Source organism: Perognathus longimembris, chromosome 15, assembly GCF_023159225.1.
Source record: "Perognathus longimembris pacificus isolate PPM17 chromosome 15, ASM2315922v1, whole genome shotgun sequence".
Taxonomy (NCBI): Eukaryota; Metazoa; Chordata; class Mammalia; order Rodentia; family Heteromyidae; genus Perognathus; species Perognathus longimembris.
Window position 1 is genome coordinate 19,246,052 of NC_063175.1, and position 13,611 is coordinate 19,259,662.

General features: G+C 43.4%; 1 pseudogene; it reads right to left on the reverse strand.

The window, feature by feature from the left end:
- Positions 1-1,014: 1,014 nt before the first annotated feature.
- On the reverse strand, positions 1,015-12,148 carry LOC125364002 (annotated as a pseudogene).
- Positions 12,149-13,611: the final 1,463 nt, after the last annotated feature.

The following is a 13,611-nucleotide window of genomic DNA, read 5'->3' on the forward strand; positions in this document are numbered from 1 at the left end:
AAGCATAAAACCATGAGACCACGAGACCACACTCCAGTAACACCACAAAGAAAAAAAACCCACTTCTCTTTCTTAAAAATGTTTTTTTCTCTTTTTCTCTTCCCTTCCTTCCTTCCTTCCTTCCTTCCTTCCTTCCTTCCTTCCTTCCTTCCTTCCTTCCTTCCTTCCTTCCCTCCCTCCCTCCCTCCCTCCCTCCCTCCTCTCCCTCCCTCCCTCCCTCCCTCCCTCCCTCCCTCCCTTCCTTCCTTCCTTCCTTCCTTCCTTCCTTCCTTCCTTCCTTCCTTCCTTCCTTCCTTCCTTCCTTCCTTCCTTCCTTCCTTCCACATGTAGCATACATATTCAACTTGGCAAATGTTTTTGCAAATGGTAACCCAATTGTGGCATCATTCCCTTAGTAAGGCAGTTCCCTCCCACTGTTTCAAAATGGGAATTAAAGATGTATCAATTCTAAAAAACGAAAAGATTCATCAATTCTCATGTGCATCTTTTCTTAATTAAGCTTTTATGGAGATACACACATATACAGATTTCAGTACATTTGTGGTTGAGTCTATTCCTAGAGTTTCTATTCTCATCAATGAACCATTTATTTAGTGATTTAGAACCACATTGCTTTATTTATCATACTTTATATAATATTTAGAAAGTTCATCAGTTCTTATTAATCTTAGGGGGTTTAAAAAATTATTATTATTTGGTTGTTGTTAGTTTGTTTCGGTACTGGTATTAGAGCTTAGACTCTTTTTGCTTGAGGTTTTTTTTTTTTTTGTGGCTGTGTACATAGGATGCTTTATTCTCCACAGAGTGATACATGCTATGGTAGGTTGGGCTTGGGCCGATGTCCCCATATGTACAGAACTGAATAAAGTGGGTCTCTGAGAAGTCTGATTTGCCTTGATGTGGAAAGGAGATGGAGAGGGTGGAGATGGACATTACAACCAGAGATGTGTTCAGTCCTGTGCTGGTTCTGGCCTGGAATGTAGGGAGATAAGGCAGCTCTCCAGACAGTCACTTTCAGGCAGGAGACGCCTGCCAGGCGTGGAGGGCTTTCTGTACCACATCTTCCCACTGGGCATCCGATATCTCCTGAGCCCAGGCAGGAACTCCTGGTGCAGGCAGGCTTACTCCAACCATCGTCCTTTTCACCAGCTCTATGTGTTCTGGGTTTATGGGAATGGAACTGTGGCTGCTCAGTGCTGTCGCTCCCTCCTCATCTTCATCCTTACTCTCTAATGGTGGATCTGTCAAGTGCAGCCCCAGGGCCTGGATCCGATCCTGGATGAAAGCATAGGTATTGGCCATCCCAGAGGACCATGTGGAGATAATCACAGGCAGGAGAAGAAGGTTCATGAGGAGGTTTATTAGTGGGGCCATAGTTCCCATGGGAGAGGGAGCTACATGGCTTCTGTACCTTATCCAGGTGGCAGCTTCTCTCTAGGGAGGTAAAGGGGAAGTAGTTAGGTAGTGAGTAGGAGTGGCTCATTAGGTATGGGTGGGTCTGGGGTCTAGTGGGAGGAGCTGAGGACCTGAGGCTAGGGAAATGCTAACATTCCCCCATTTGTTGTTTATTAATAACAGAAGAGGGGTATCAGGCGGGGAGTATGGGCAGAGGTTGTCTCTTCTGGAACTACTTCCTGCTGAAAAGGGGCGAAGTAGTCAGGGGTCCCTGATTGGTCATTTGGCCTGGTACCATCTAGTGTGGTTAGTAAAAGTCCTCATCATTTCCATGAGAATGGTTATCAGGGCCAATGGGTGTCATGGTCTTCTCTGGCTACCTCCTGCAGCTTGAGCACATCAAGGAGTCCCTGGGGCTAGGGTCTTCAGGGTCCAGATCTGTGCTGGGCACAGCAGTGTAGTAAGAGGATGGCCTTGAACTGCAAGTTCCCAGGTGGTGTCCTTGGTGAGGGATGTTATCCTGTTAAAAGAGACTTTTGAAAAGGTCAGGCAAAAGGCTGACAAGTTAACAGGACCAGTTAACATGAACGACATGGGAGGACACACCCTTGTCACAAGCCAGAAAAGTTCCATTTGGAACATAAACCCAATTGTGGCTCATTGCAAGGAAGGAGAAATAACTGGACTGGGGCAGGAAGGAAGTGTTTAGGGATAGTAGACTGGTTGGGAGTAACCAGTCAGAGGCTATATAGCTATATATACACAAATAGCAAGTAACAAAGGCAAGAATGCAAGTTTCTGTCCAGATGGAAAATGGACAGGTATGGACATTAGGTAGGTAAACAACTATTCCGCTTGATCTCCCGGCTCTGATTAATTTTGAAAGGGCAAGTTTAAATTGACTCCATTTAAGATGAGACTTCATCTCCTCTTAGTCCTCTCCATCGTTCCTTGTTGTCAGGATAGACCTCGTCCTGAAGGTCTAGGTGCTCATTGCTTGGATAGCTTTTCCCAGTTGGCATTCACAGGATTTGAACTCAAGGCCTGGGCACTGTCCCTGAGCGCTTCTGCTCAAGGCTAGTGCTCTAACACTTGAGCACGGTGCTGCTTTCAACATTTGGATGGTTCTCTTGACCTAAGCTTCTAGTCTGTCTCTTTGCTGGCTAGTTGGGAGATGGAGTTTTAGAGGGATATTTTTTCTGCCCAGGCTTGCTTTGAACAGCAATCCAAGGAGTCTTAGCCATAAAAGCCCTTTTTATTTCCAATTGAAGCAACAGGAGAACAATAGGAGTCGAGCTTACCTGTAACTTGTTGAGAATTGACCAACAAGTACTTGCTAGAGTTCTGATGTAACACTTAGAGAAGAGCAGACTGAATGAGATCCATGTGACATCAAATCAAATCATATCATTTAACCTTACCGGCAGGTGGAAGAGAACACAAATGAATTAACAATCAAGAGGGCAAAGGGTCAGGACAGTGTAAAAGTCCCAGCTTCAGCTGATCCGAAGTGGCTGTGTCTTCCATTCCGAATCAGCAGGCTTCATTAGTCGGTTGTGATGGAGGCAGGCAAGAGAGATGAGTTGGATCTGGGTGAAGCTGTCCTGCTGGGTTGCCTGCAAATTTCTACACAAGACTGGTTAAAGACATTTGAAATCTCCCAGTATTCCCTGGTTGTTTACTCTAAGTACTCTGGTTTTTGTAGGCTGGTGCCCTACTGGTTTAAGCAGGGTGACAACTTTAAACAGATTTTAGAAGGCTTGGGCCTTTAACCATCTTCCTAGTCACAAAATCCACACGGACCAAAGGCTAACCAAGTCTGCTCTCTGCAGCAGCCACGACAGTTTCTGAGACATGGAAGGGGAAGACACCAATGCTACCCCAATGCAACCCTGTGGCCACCAAACACAACTCTGATGTTTTTAACCTTGGAGTAAGTCTCGGTTGCAACTCTTGTAATGATAGGCCTCCAATAAGCCCAACTCTAATCTGGTGTGGGGCGGGGGGCGGTAGAGCCAGGGCAGGAGCACTCTGGGCTTTACAGGACTCCTAGATTCCCTGAGCAGTTTTCCATGCAAGAGAGAGAGAATAAGGAATCACTGGTAGTGAAACCAGTCAGGTTGGGAGCAGACTGTGGAGGAAACGTCCTGTAGCCACGGTCTGCCACAGTCTACGCATTTAACACACATGTCGACCTGCATCCTATAAAGCAAAATATCAATCCTGGGTCAGGAAAATAGAGGTTAGCAGCCACTTAGTCTATACCAAAGAATTGTCATGAACAGATATACATTTGACTTTTAGCATAGAGAATAATATAAAGAATAACACACTGGTTTTACATCATTGTATACCATATGCTGCATAGAACTTTTTGGAGTTTTTCTTAGACACATTTGCTAGCACCAGAACATGATCAGTTTGGGTTTAAAACCTGGGTTTTTTCTTTTGGCTTGGAGTCTGGTGCACTGTGACTCCACCCACAGGCTGCAAAGGAAAGTTTAACAGAAGACTTAAAGTAAGTTAAAATAGTAGTCAAAAGCAAGTAATTTTGAAACCATGATGCCAGTTTTTACATGTTTTACCAACAGATAGACAGGCAGACATACAGACAATTGTGCACAAGCTTTGGGGCATGCTTAGAATTTTTTTTGTAATTTATTTATTAATTAAACACAAATTTTTTGGCAAGGTGTTGTGCAAAAAGGGCACAGTTACATAGTAGGGCAGTGTGTACATTTCTTGTGATATCTTACACCCTGTTTTTCTTTCCCTTCCCTAGGTCAGGTAGACATATATACAATACACAATGTACCAAGAACATATACAGTAGCCACATGCCCTACGCCCAAGAAAATTCGCCTATGGATTTAAATGTAATGTCGACATTAGACAATATGTTGACAGTAGTCTTATACGAACGTACATACATAGCTTTTGAGCTATTGTATTCCACTGAGAGGTCAATTTTTGACCTTTATATGTTGAGTAGTTGTTTGGTTTTAGTTACATGATGTTGGGTCGCTGACCCAATCCTGTGGGAAATACCATTTGACAAGAAGTTTTTTTGTTTCACAGACCTGGTCTCTACTGTTTCCCCTTCACCCCATCTTAACAGTCATATAACAGGGAGATCATGCCCCTTTGTTTTCTGTGTTCTAGGCTTGTCTCGCTCAACATTATTTGTTCGAGTTCTGACCATTTCCCTGCGAATACCAATATTTCACCATTCCTAATGGCTATGTAGTATTCCATTGTGTATAGGTACCATATTTTTTGGATCCATTCATCTGTGGAGGGGCGTCTGGGTTGATTCCATATTTTGGCTATTGTGAATTGTGCAGCGATAAACATGGAAGTGCAAATGTCTTTTTGATATCTTGGGACCTGCTGTTCAGGATAGATGCCTAGGAGTGGTATGGCTGGGTCATAGGGTAGGTCTATATTGAGCTTTTTGAGAAACCTCCATACTGTTCTCCAAAGTAGTTGTACTAATTTTCACTCCCACCAACAATGGAGAAGGGTTCCTCTTTCCCCACACCCCCTCCAGCATTTGTTGTTTCCTGAGTTCAGAGTATAGGCCATTCTAACTGGAGTGAGGTGGTATCTCAGGGTTGTTTTTATTTGCATTTCCTTTACTACCAGGGATGGTGAACATTTCCTCATAAGTTTCTTTGCCATTTTTATCTTTTCTCTTGTGAAGTCTCTCTTTAGCTCCTTTGCCCATTTCTTAATTGGTTTACTGGGCTTGGAGGGGCTTAGTTTTTTGAGTTCTCTGTAGATGAGATATTAGGCCTTTGTCTGTTGCTGTGCTGGTAAAGATCCTTTCCCATATGGTTGACTGTCTTTCTATTTTGGTGGCTATGTCCTTAGCTGTGCAGAAACTTTTTAATTTGTAGTAGTCCCATTTGTCAAGTCTCTCCCCGATTTGTTGTACCCCTGGGACTCTATTCAGGAATTTCCTTCCTGTGCCTATAAGTTCTAGTGTCTTTCCTACTCTGTCCTTCAGTAGTTTCAAGGATTCAGGTCTGATATTGAGGTCCTTGATCCATTTTGAGTTGATCTTGTTGCATGGTGATAGGCTTGGGTCTACTTTGAGTTTTCTGCATATGGCTGCCCAGTTCTCCCAGCACCAGTAGTTGAAGAGGCTATGTTTATTCCATTGTATGTCTTTAGCTCCTTTGTCGAATATCAGCTGACTGTAAGAGTGGGGTTTTATTTCTGGATCTCCAATTGCAATCCATTGGTCTTCCGATCTGTTTTTATACCAATACCAGGCTGTTTTTGTTATGATGGCTCTGTAGTAGAGCTTGAAGTCTGGTATTGTGATACCTCCTGCACTGCTTTTTTTTGCCTAGAATTGCTTTGGCTATTCTAGGTCTTTTGCTGTTCCATATGAATTTATGGGTTGCTTTCTCTATTTCAGTGAAGAATGTAACTGGGATTTTGATAGGGATTGCATTGAATTTGTATAACAATTTGGGCAATATGGCCATTTTCACTATATTGATTCTGCCTACCCATGAGCATGGGAGGTCTTTCCATCTCCTTGTGTCTTCTTTGATTTCCCTCATTAGATTTTTATAGCTCTCATTAAATAGGTCCGTCATGTCCTTGGTTAGGTTGATCCCTAGGTACTTTATTTATTTATTTATTTTGGCTACTGTAAATGGAATTGTTTCCATAATTTCCTTTTTTGCTTGTACATTGCTGGTGTACAGAAAAGCTGCTGACTTTTGTGAATTGATTTTGTATCCTGCTACTTTGCCAAAATGGTTTATTAGGTGTAGGACTTTGGGGACTGAGTTTTTTGGGTCCTTCAGATATAAGATCATGTCGTCTGCAAATAGGGATAGATTGATTTCTTCCTTGCCAATGTGGATCCCTTTTGTGTCCTCCTCTTGCCTTATTGCTATGGCTAGGGATTCCAGCACTATGTTGAAAAGAAGTGGGGAGAGTGGACATCCTTGTCTTGTTCCTGAGTTTAGGGGGAATGATTTAAGTTTCTCTCCATTTAATATGATGTTAGCAGTTGGTCTGTTGTATATGGCTTTTATTGTTTTCAGGAATGTTCCAGCTATTCCTGTTCTCTCCAGAGCTTTTAATAAGTATGGGTGTTGTATTTTGTCAAAGGCTTTTTGGGCATCGACTGAGATAACAATGTGATTCTTGATTTTAGTTCTGTTGATGTGGTGAATTACATTGATTGATTTATGGATGTTGAACCATCCTTGTGACTGTGGGATGAAGCCTACTTGGTCATGATGTATAATTTTCTTGATCAGATTCTGGATCCTGTTAGCTAATATTTTATTGAGGAGTTTTGCATCTGTGTTCATTAGTGATATTGGTCTGTAGTTCTCTTTTTTGTTGGGTCTTTGCCTGGTTTGGGAATGAGTATGATATTAGCGTCATAGAATGAGTTTGGGATTTCTTACTCTGTTTCTATTTCATGGAAGAGTTTGAGGAGTATTGGTATTAACTACTCACTAAAGGTTTTATAGAATTCGTTGGTGAATCCCTCTGGGCCTGGGCTTTTCTTTGTTGGGAGGTTCTTGATTACCCCCTGTATCTCGTTGTAAGTTATTGGTTTATTTAGTTGATTTATTTCTTCTTGGTTCAGTTTGGGCAGTTTATACTTCTCTAAGAATTGATCCATTTCTGTAAAATTATTGGTTTTTAGTGAGTAGAGGTTCTGGAAATAGTTTCTTATGAATGTTTGAATATCGTGTGTACTTGTAATTTTTCCAGTGGAGTTTCTGATTTTATGTATATGAGTGTCTTCTCTTCTTTTTTTTTTTTTGTAAGTCTTGTGAGGTGTCTGTCAATTTTATTTATTTTCTCAAAGAACCAGCTTTTAGTCTTATTTATTTGTTGAATGGTCTTTCCATTTTCAATCAGATTTATCTCGTGTTTAATCTTTGTGATCTCTCTCCTCCTAGTCATTTTAGGTTCAATCATTTCTTGTTTCTCCAGTTGTTTTAGTTTCATCGTGAGGTTATTCACCTGTTCTGTTTCCATTCTTTTAATGTGATTGCTGAGGGCAATGATCTTGCCCCTTAGTACTGACTTAGCTGTGTCCCATTGGTTTCTTTGTGATGTATTTTCATTGTCATTGTGTCTTATGAATTCATTGATTTCATTTTTAATTTGGTCTGTGGCCCAAGTGTTGGATAACAGTGTGAGGGTTAGCCTCCAAGAATGTGTATAGCCTCTGTGGTAACCGTTGTTATTGAGGGTTACCTTTATTCCACTGTGGTCAGATATAGTACATGGGATGACGTCAACAATTTTGTATTTCCTGAGGATCTTTGTGTGGGCTATGACATGGTCTATTTTGGAGTATGATCCATGGGCTCCTGAGAAGAAGGTGTATTGGGTCTCTGTAGGGTGGAAGATTCTGTATAGATCTGTCAGATCCATTTGGGATAAGGTATTAACTTAGGTCCTCAGCTCCCTTGCTAATCCTCTGGTTGTTGGATCTGTCTTTTGGAGAGGTGGGGTATTAAAGTCACCCACTATGATTGTGTTTGTGTCTATCTTGTTCTGTAGTTCTGTGAGAATTTGCTTGACATATGTAGGGCCTCTTTTGTTCGGTGAGTATACATTTATCACCATGATGTCTTGATTCTGGATTTTTCCTTGTATTAAAGTGTAGTGACCTTCTTTGTCTTTTTGAGTTGATTTTAATGAGAAGTCCAGCTTGTCTGAGATCAGGATGGCGCCGTTTTGGTAGGTGCGTTTGCTTGGAAGATCTTGCTCCATCCGTTCATTAAGTTGGGTCTCTTGTAGACAACAGATGGCAACTTTTTGTTTGGGGATCCATTCTGCCAGTCTGCTCCTCTTTATCGGAGAGTTTATACCATTTATATTCAAAGAGATCAAGGATAAGAGTGTTTCTTCTCCTTCCATTTTCTTCTTATTTTTCTTTTTTTAGCCAGTCCTCGGCCTTGAACTCAGGGCCTGAGCACTGTCCCTGGCTTCTTTTTGCTCAAGGGTTGCACTCTGCCACTTGAGCCACAGCGCCACTTCTGGCCGTTGTCTATATATGTGGTGCTGGGGAATTGAACCTAGGGCTTCATGTATACAAGGCAAGCACTCTTGCCACTAGGCCATATTCCCAGCTCATCCTTCCATTTTCTTGTTAGGCTTTTTTTCCTCTTTTTTTTTCTTGTCTTTAGTGAGCTGCTCTTTCTGTTGGGCTCTGGCTATTGTAGTCTCTTTCTGTTTCTTTCTGTGTGTCCTGTATGATTTCTGTTGGGTGGGGTTCCCACTTAGAATTCGCTGTAGGGCTGGTTTTTTTATTCACATACTTCTTAAGATACTCTTTGCTATGGAAAGATCTGGTTTTCCCCTCGAATATGAACTCCTGCTTCGCTGGATATTTTATTCTAGGTTGGCAGTTGTTGGCCTGTAGATCTTGGATGGTGTTCTTCCATTCTCTTTGCGCGTGTTAGGTTTGTGTGGAGAGGTCTGCTGTTATTCGAATCCTCTTCCCATTGTAATAAATTTCTTTCTTCACTTTGGTTGCATTCAAAATTTGCTCTTAATTCTTGAGATCTGAAGTCTTGAATATTGTTCCTTGTCTTGGCTTTTCTGGGGTCTGGTTTGCCAGGCATCTTATAGGCTTTGGTTACCTGGATGAGGTCCCTTGTGAGATTGGGGAAGTTTTCTTCAATCACTTTATTGAAAATATGTTGAAGCCCTCTGCTCTGGTATTCGGCTCCTTCTTCTATTCCAATTATGTGCAGTTTGTATCTCTTGTCTTTGTCCACTAGCACCTGGATTAGTCTGCTCTGGAGCTTTACCGTTTCTTGGAGTGTGGCAATTTTCTGTACCTTATCAGCTGCAGGTGTGGAGAATGGTTGTTTGGTGGTGGTGGCCCAACTTTTTTTTCTTAAAGTGTATAAACCTAAGTTCCTACACTCAAATTTCTTCACAAATATTTTATAAGAGTTCTTGACCTGGAGTGGAGGGTGTGGAAGCCTTCAGCTGCACTTACATCCTTATGACCCATCTGCTACGCTGCTTTTCACGGCTCAGTCACCTATGCATGCTGTACCAAAGGATCGCCAGACGGACTCGGCAGGCATTGGCGAGCTGGCTCAGCCAGGGCGGGAGACGGGGGGGCGCTGGCTCCGCTCACCTCAGGAGAAGTGCTCTGGCTCCCTCCGACGGGCTCGGGAGAAAGCCAGAATTTTTTTCTTTTAAATTGGCCATATAACCTCCCTTATTGGGAATAATTAGTACAGGATTAGGCAAGCCATAGCAGAGCATCACAAGGCCCAATAGCTATACCCTTAGGAACACATAAGATGATGCTAAGTGAAATGAACTCCATGTTATGGAAACAAGTGATATATCACAGTTGTAACTACTTTCAACATCCTATGCGTATGTGTAGTTTCTATTATTGATGATGTTCTTGTATCACCTTCCTATGGTTGTACCTACACTATCTCTGTAATCTTATCTGAGTATATTGGAAACCGTGTTTACTGGTATTGGAAGTAGGAAATTCAAAGGGAATACCAAATTTGAGAGACACAGGGCAAAAAAAGAGAAATAACTACAAAAGCAATACTTGCAAAACTGTTTGGTGTAAGTGAACTGAACACCTGGGGGGGGAGGGAAAGGGGGGGAGGGAGGAGGGCATGAGGGACAAGGCAACAAACAGTACAAGAAATGTATCCAATGCCCAACGTATGATACTGTAACCTCTCTGTACATCAGTTTGATAATAAAAATTTGAGGAAAAAAAAATAAATTGGCCATATAAGCTTTCTGGAATTCTAGTGGCAAAATGATATTATTTTGCCCATATTTTAGAACCACATGGTCAGTTAGAAACAAAAAACTTTTCCTAGGAAGCAAAATTTTTACAGATTATCTGGCAAGGAAATTAAGAAGCCACATTTTGAGAAACCAGCTTTAGCTCCAATGGGGAGCTGAAGTGGGATGCTAAGCCCAGAGAAGGTCCAGGAGATGGGAGACAGGACACGAACAGAACACAGACATGTGGCAGTGCGTAATGGCGGCGGGGCTGGTTGAGCCTTAGCAGGCTCACAGCAAGACACATTCACCTTACAGCATTTGAATTGCAAGGCACATTTGAATTGCAAGGCCACAGTTCGAGTTTAGGGTGGGAGGGGTAGGGCCAAGTCCCTACCCTGCCTCGAGGAATTCGAGGAATTTTGCATGCCCATTACCTGGGGGATGGGTGGGCTCCACCTCCAAGAGTTTTTGGAACTTTGATGGAACCAAGATGGCGCTTGCTAAAATCAATTCTATTGTCCACCACGTGGTCAATGCTAGAGAAAACAGTATTTGGCCAACGACAAGCAGAATTTAACCAAATCTTCAAGCTTAACAAGCATCAATCAAAGCAGATGTTAAACAAATATTGGTACCTTTGGAATCTAGTACCAGCCCATCACAGGCAGGCAGGCATAGAGAGAGGCAAAAAGACACACACACACACACACACACACACACACACACACACACACACACACACTGAGAGAGAGAGAGAGATTGCCTGAGTGCTCATAGAAGTTATGTGAGTTCTGTAAAATATTCCAAATTTGTAAGATTGGGCTCAAACTTGAGCAGCTTTAGACTGTTCCCCACTTGATGAGTGACCAGCGGAGCTGAACTAGAGAAAATCCAAGTTCCCGGCTAATGGTCATTCACCCTGGTTGGAGTTTCAAATCTGTTGTGGTGGATGATTGTGCCCCTCCCATGGTAAGTGATTAGCAGAGCTGAGGAGTTAATACCAAGCGTCCTCAGTATTACTCTGGTCAGCTGAAATGTGAGAGACAATCAGCGATGGAATTGTCACCCCAATCACTGTGTCTCGGAACGAGCATGGGGTGTGGCCCTGTGGCAGTGGCCCTGTGGCCCTATGCTTCGGTCATTGAGTGGGGCTCGGAACTTGGCGCCAAGATTTTTGGTGTGGCCCAGAAGCCACAGTCCTGTGGCCCTATGGTAAGTCAGAAAATTGGATCCAAGCCCTCGTTTAGATGATCATGTACCCTGGGTGTGAGGGCAAATTTGTAGATTGTCATGGTGGATGGAAGTAGAGCGCTCAGTCAGGAGATGTTACCTCGGTGGTCGTCTGGGTGGGCTTAGGACAGCAGAGTAGCTCCCGGAGGTAGCTTGGAACCCCCAGAAATGAGGGAGCAAATCCATCGGGGAACCTATCCCAGGTTCGGCACCAATGAAAGCGTATGTATTGGCCATCCCAGAGGACCATGTGGAGATAATCACAGGCAGGAGAAGAAGGTTCATAAGGAGGTTTATTAGTGGGGCCATAGTTCCCACCAGAGAGGGAGCTACATGGCGTCTGCACCTTATCCAGGTGGCAGCTCTGGGGAGGTAAAGGGGTAGTAGGTAGGTAGTGAGTAGGAGTGGCTCATTAGGTATGGGTGGATCTGGGGTCTAGTGGGAGGAGCTGAGGACCTGAGGCCAGGGAAATGCTAACACTGGATGTCAGCCACTACACCTTCTCTGTCACCCAAGGAAGCCAACTCCACCTCTTTTCAGGGTCTTGGTTTAGGGGCTGGTAAGAGTAGCAGGCAGGACCTGCCCTGGTCTCCTCCTGTTCTTCTTCGGGTTCTTCCCTGCTCCAGTCCCCGGTGCCTTCTGTAGGGCCCTGATGTGGCCCCATGTCCTCTGTCTGATTGGGGAAGATACACTCAGGGCCCATGGTGTCTCCCCCAAGAACTACTGCTGCCATCAGAGCAGGGGCCATGCAGATTTTTTTTTTAACCACTTGAACTACAGATCTACTTGCAGCTGCTACTGCTGCTGCTTCTCCCTCTTCCCCTTGTCCTTCCTCTTCCCCTTTCTCCCCTCCTCCTCCTTCTGCTTAATTGGAAATAAGAGTCAGTTCCTCAGTAGTTAGGATAACAAATGTGAGCCACTGGTGCTCAGCTCCAGATTTCTTGACTTGTGGCTCTGGGCGATGCTGAGAGGCAGCTTCATGAGACTTGAGACCAAACACCATGAGCAAAAGTTTGGACTGTGATAGAGGCTGGCAACTTCCTTCTCTGTGTAATGCTCCACTAGGAATTATCATGATACTGAGACAGGCCAGTATGGCATTTCCTAGAGTATGTGTATCTCCATATACCAGCTTTGACTTACCTCCAGGGAGCAGCACAAATAACCATTGGCCTCCAGAGACTTATCAGGCTGCATTTTCTGGAATAGATGAGAACACAGTGAGAGCAGGAAGTCAGGACAAACACCTCCTCTTGCTAAGCCAAACAGCGTCTATTCCCAGCCCCTGAAGATCAGTTATCACCAAATGGACAGTGCACCCTGTAAAAGTGTTTCAGGCTTCACAGCTTGTAAAGAAGAGGCTGCATTCTTGGGGCTCCCTTCCCCTGAATCTAACAGAGGAAAGACCTTCTGTTCCATTGGCTGGGTGATGACCAGGAGCTGGACTAGCTGGGAGAGAGTGACGGTTCTATTTGAATAAATGTTGTAAACTCACTGTACTACAGGGGTCTCTAGATATCAAAGACACTTTTATTCATGGAGAATTATCTGCATAGTACCTACTATTTATAAATCGATACCTAATATGCTTATAGACTATATTGGTATGAATGATACAATTTTTTTTTTTTTTTTTTTTTTGCGCCAGTCCTGGGCCTTGGACTCAGGGCCTGAGCACTGTCCCTGGCTTCTTCCCGCTCAAGGCTAGCACTCTGCCACTTGAGCCACAGCGCCGCTTCTGGCCGTTTTCCGTATATATGTGGTGCTGGGGAATCGAACCTAGGGCCTTGTGTATCCGAGGCAGGCACTCTTGCCACTAGGCCATATCCCCAGCCCGAATGATACAATTTTTAATATTTCTGAAATTCCTTGTTCCATCTGCTATTTAAACAATTATTATTATTAAGTGGTTGCACAAAGAGGTTACAATTCTACAGATCACATTATAAGTACAAGGCGTCTTGATCAATATCATCCCTTCAATTATTCTCTCCCATTCCAACTCCACTCATATCCTCAAGTTACCTGATTCCATGTTCTCATATCTAAACTTTATTTTCTTATATGACTGTTTTTTCCCATCCAGCCTCTCTGCATTCATCTGTCCCTCTACCCTGGACCCCTTCCCCCAGAAAATCATGTTTCAGATGTCTGGCATTTATTTTCCATTGACTCGTGTGGGAGTGGGGGTGGGAGTGTGTGGGATAGGAT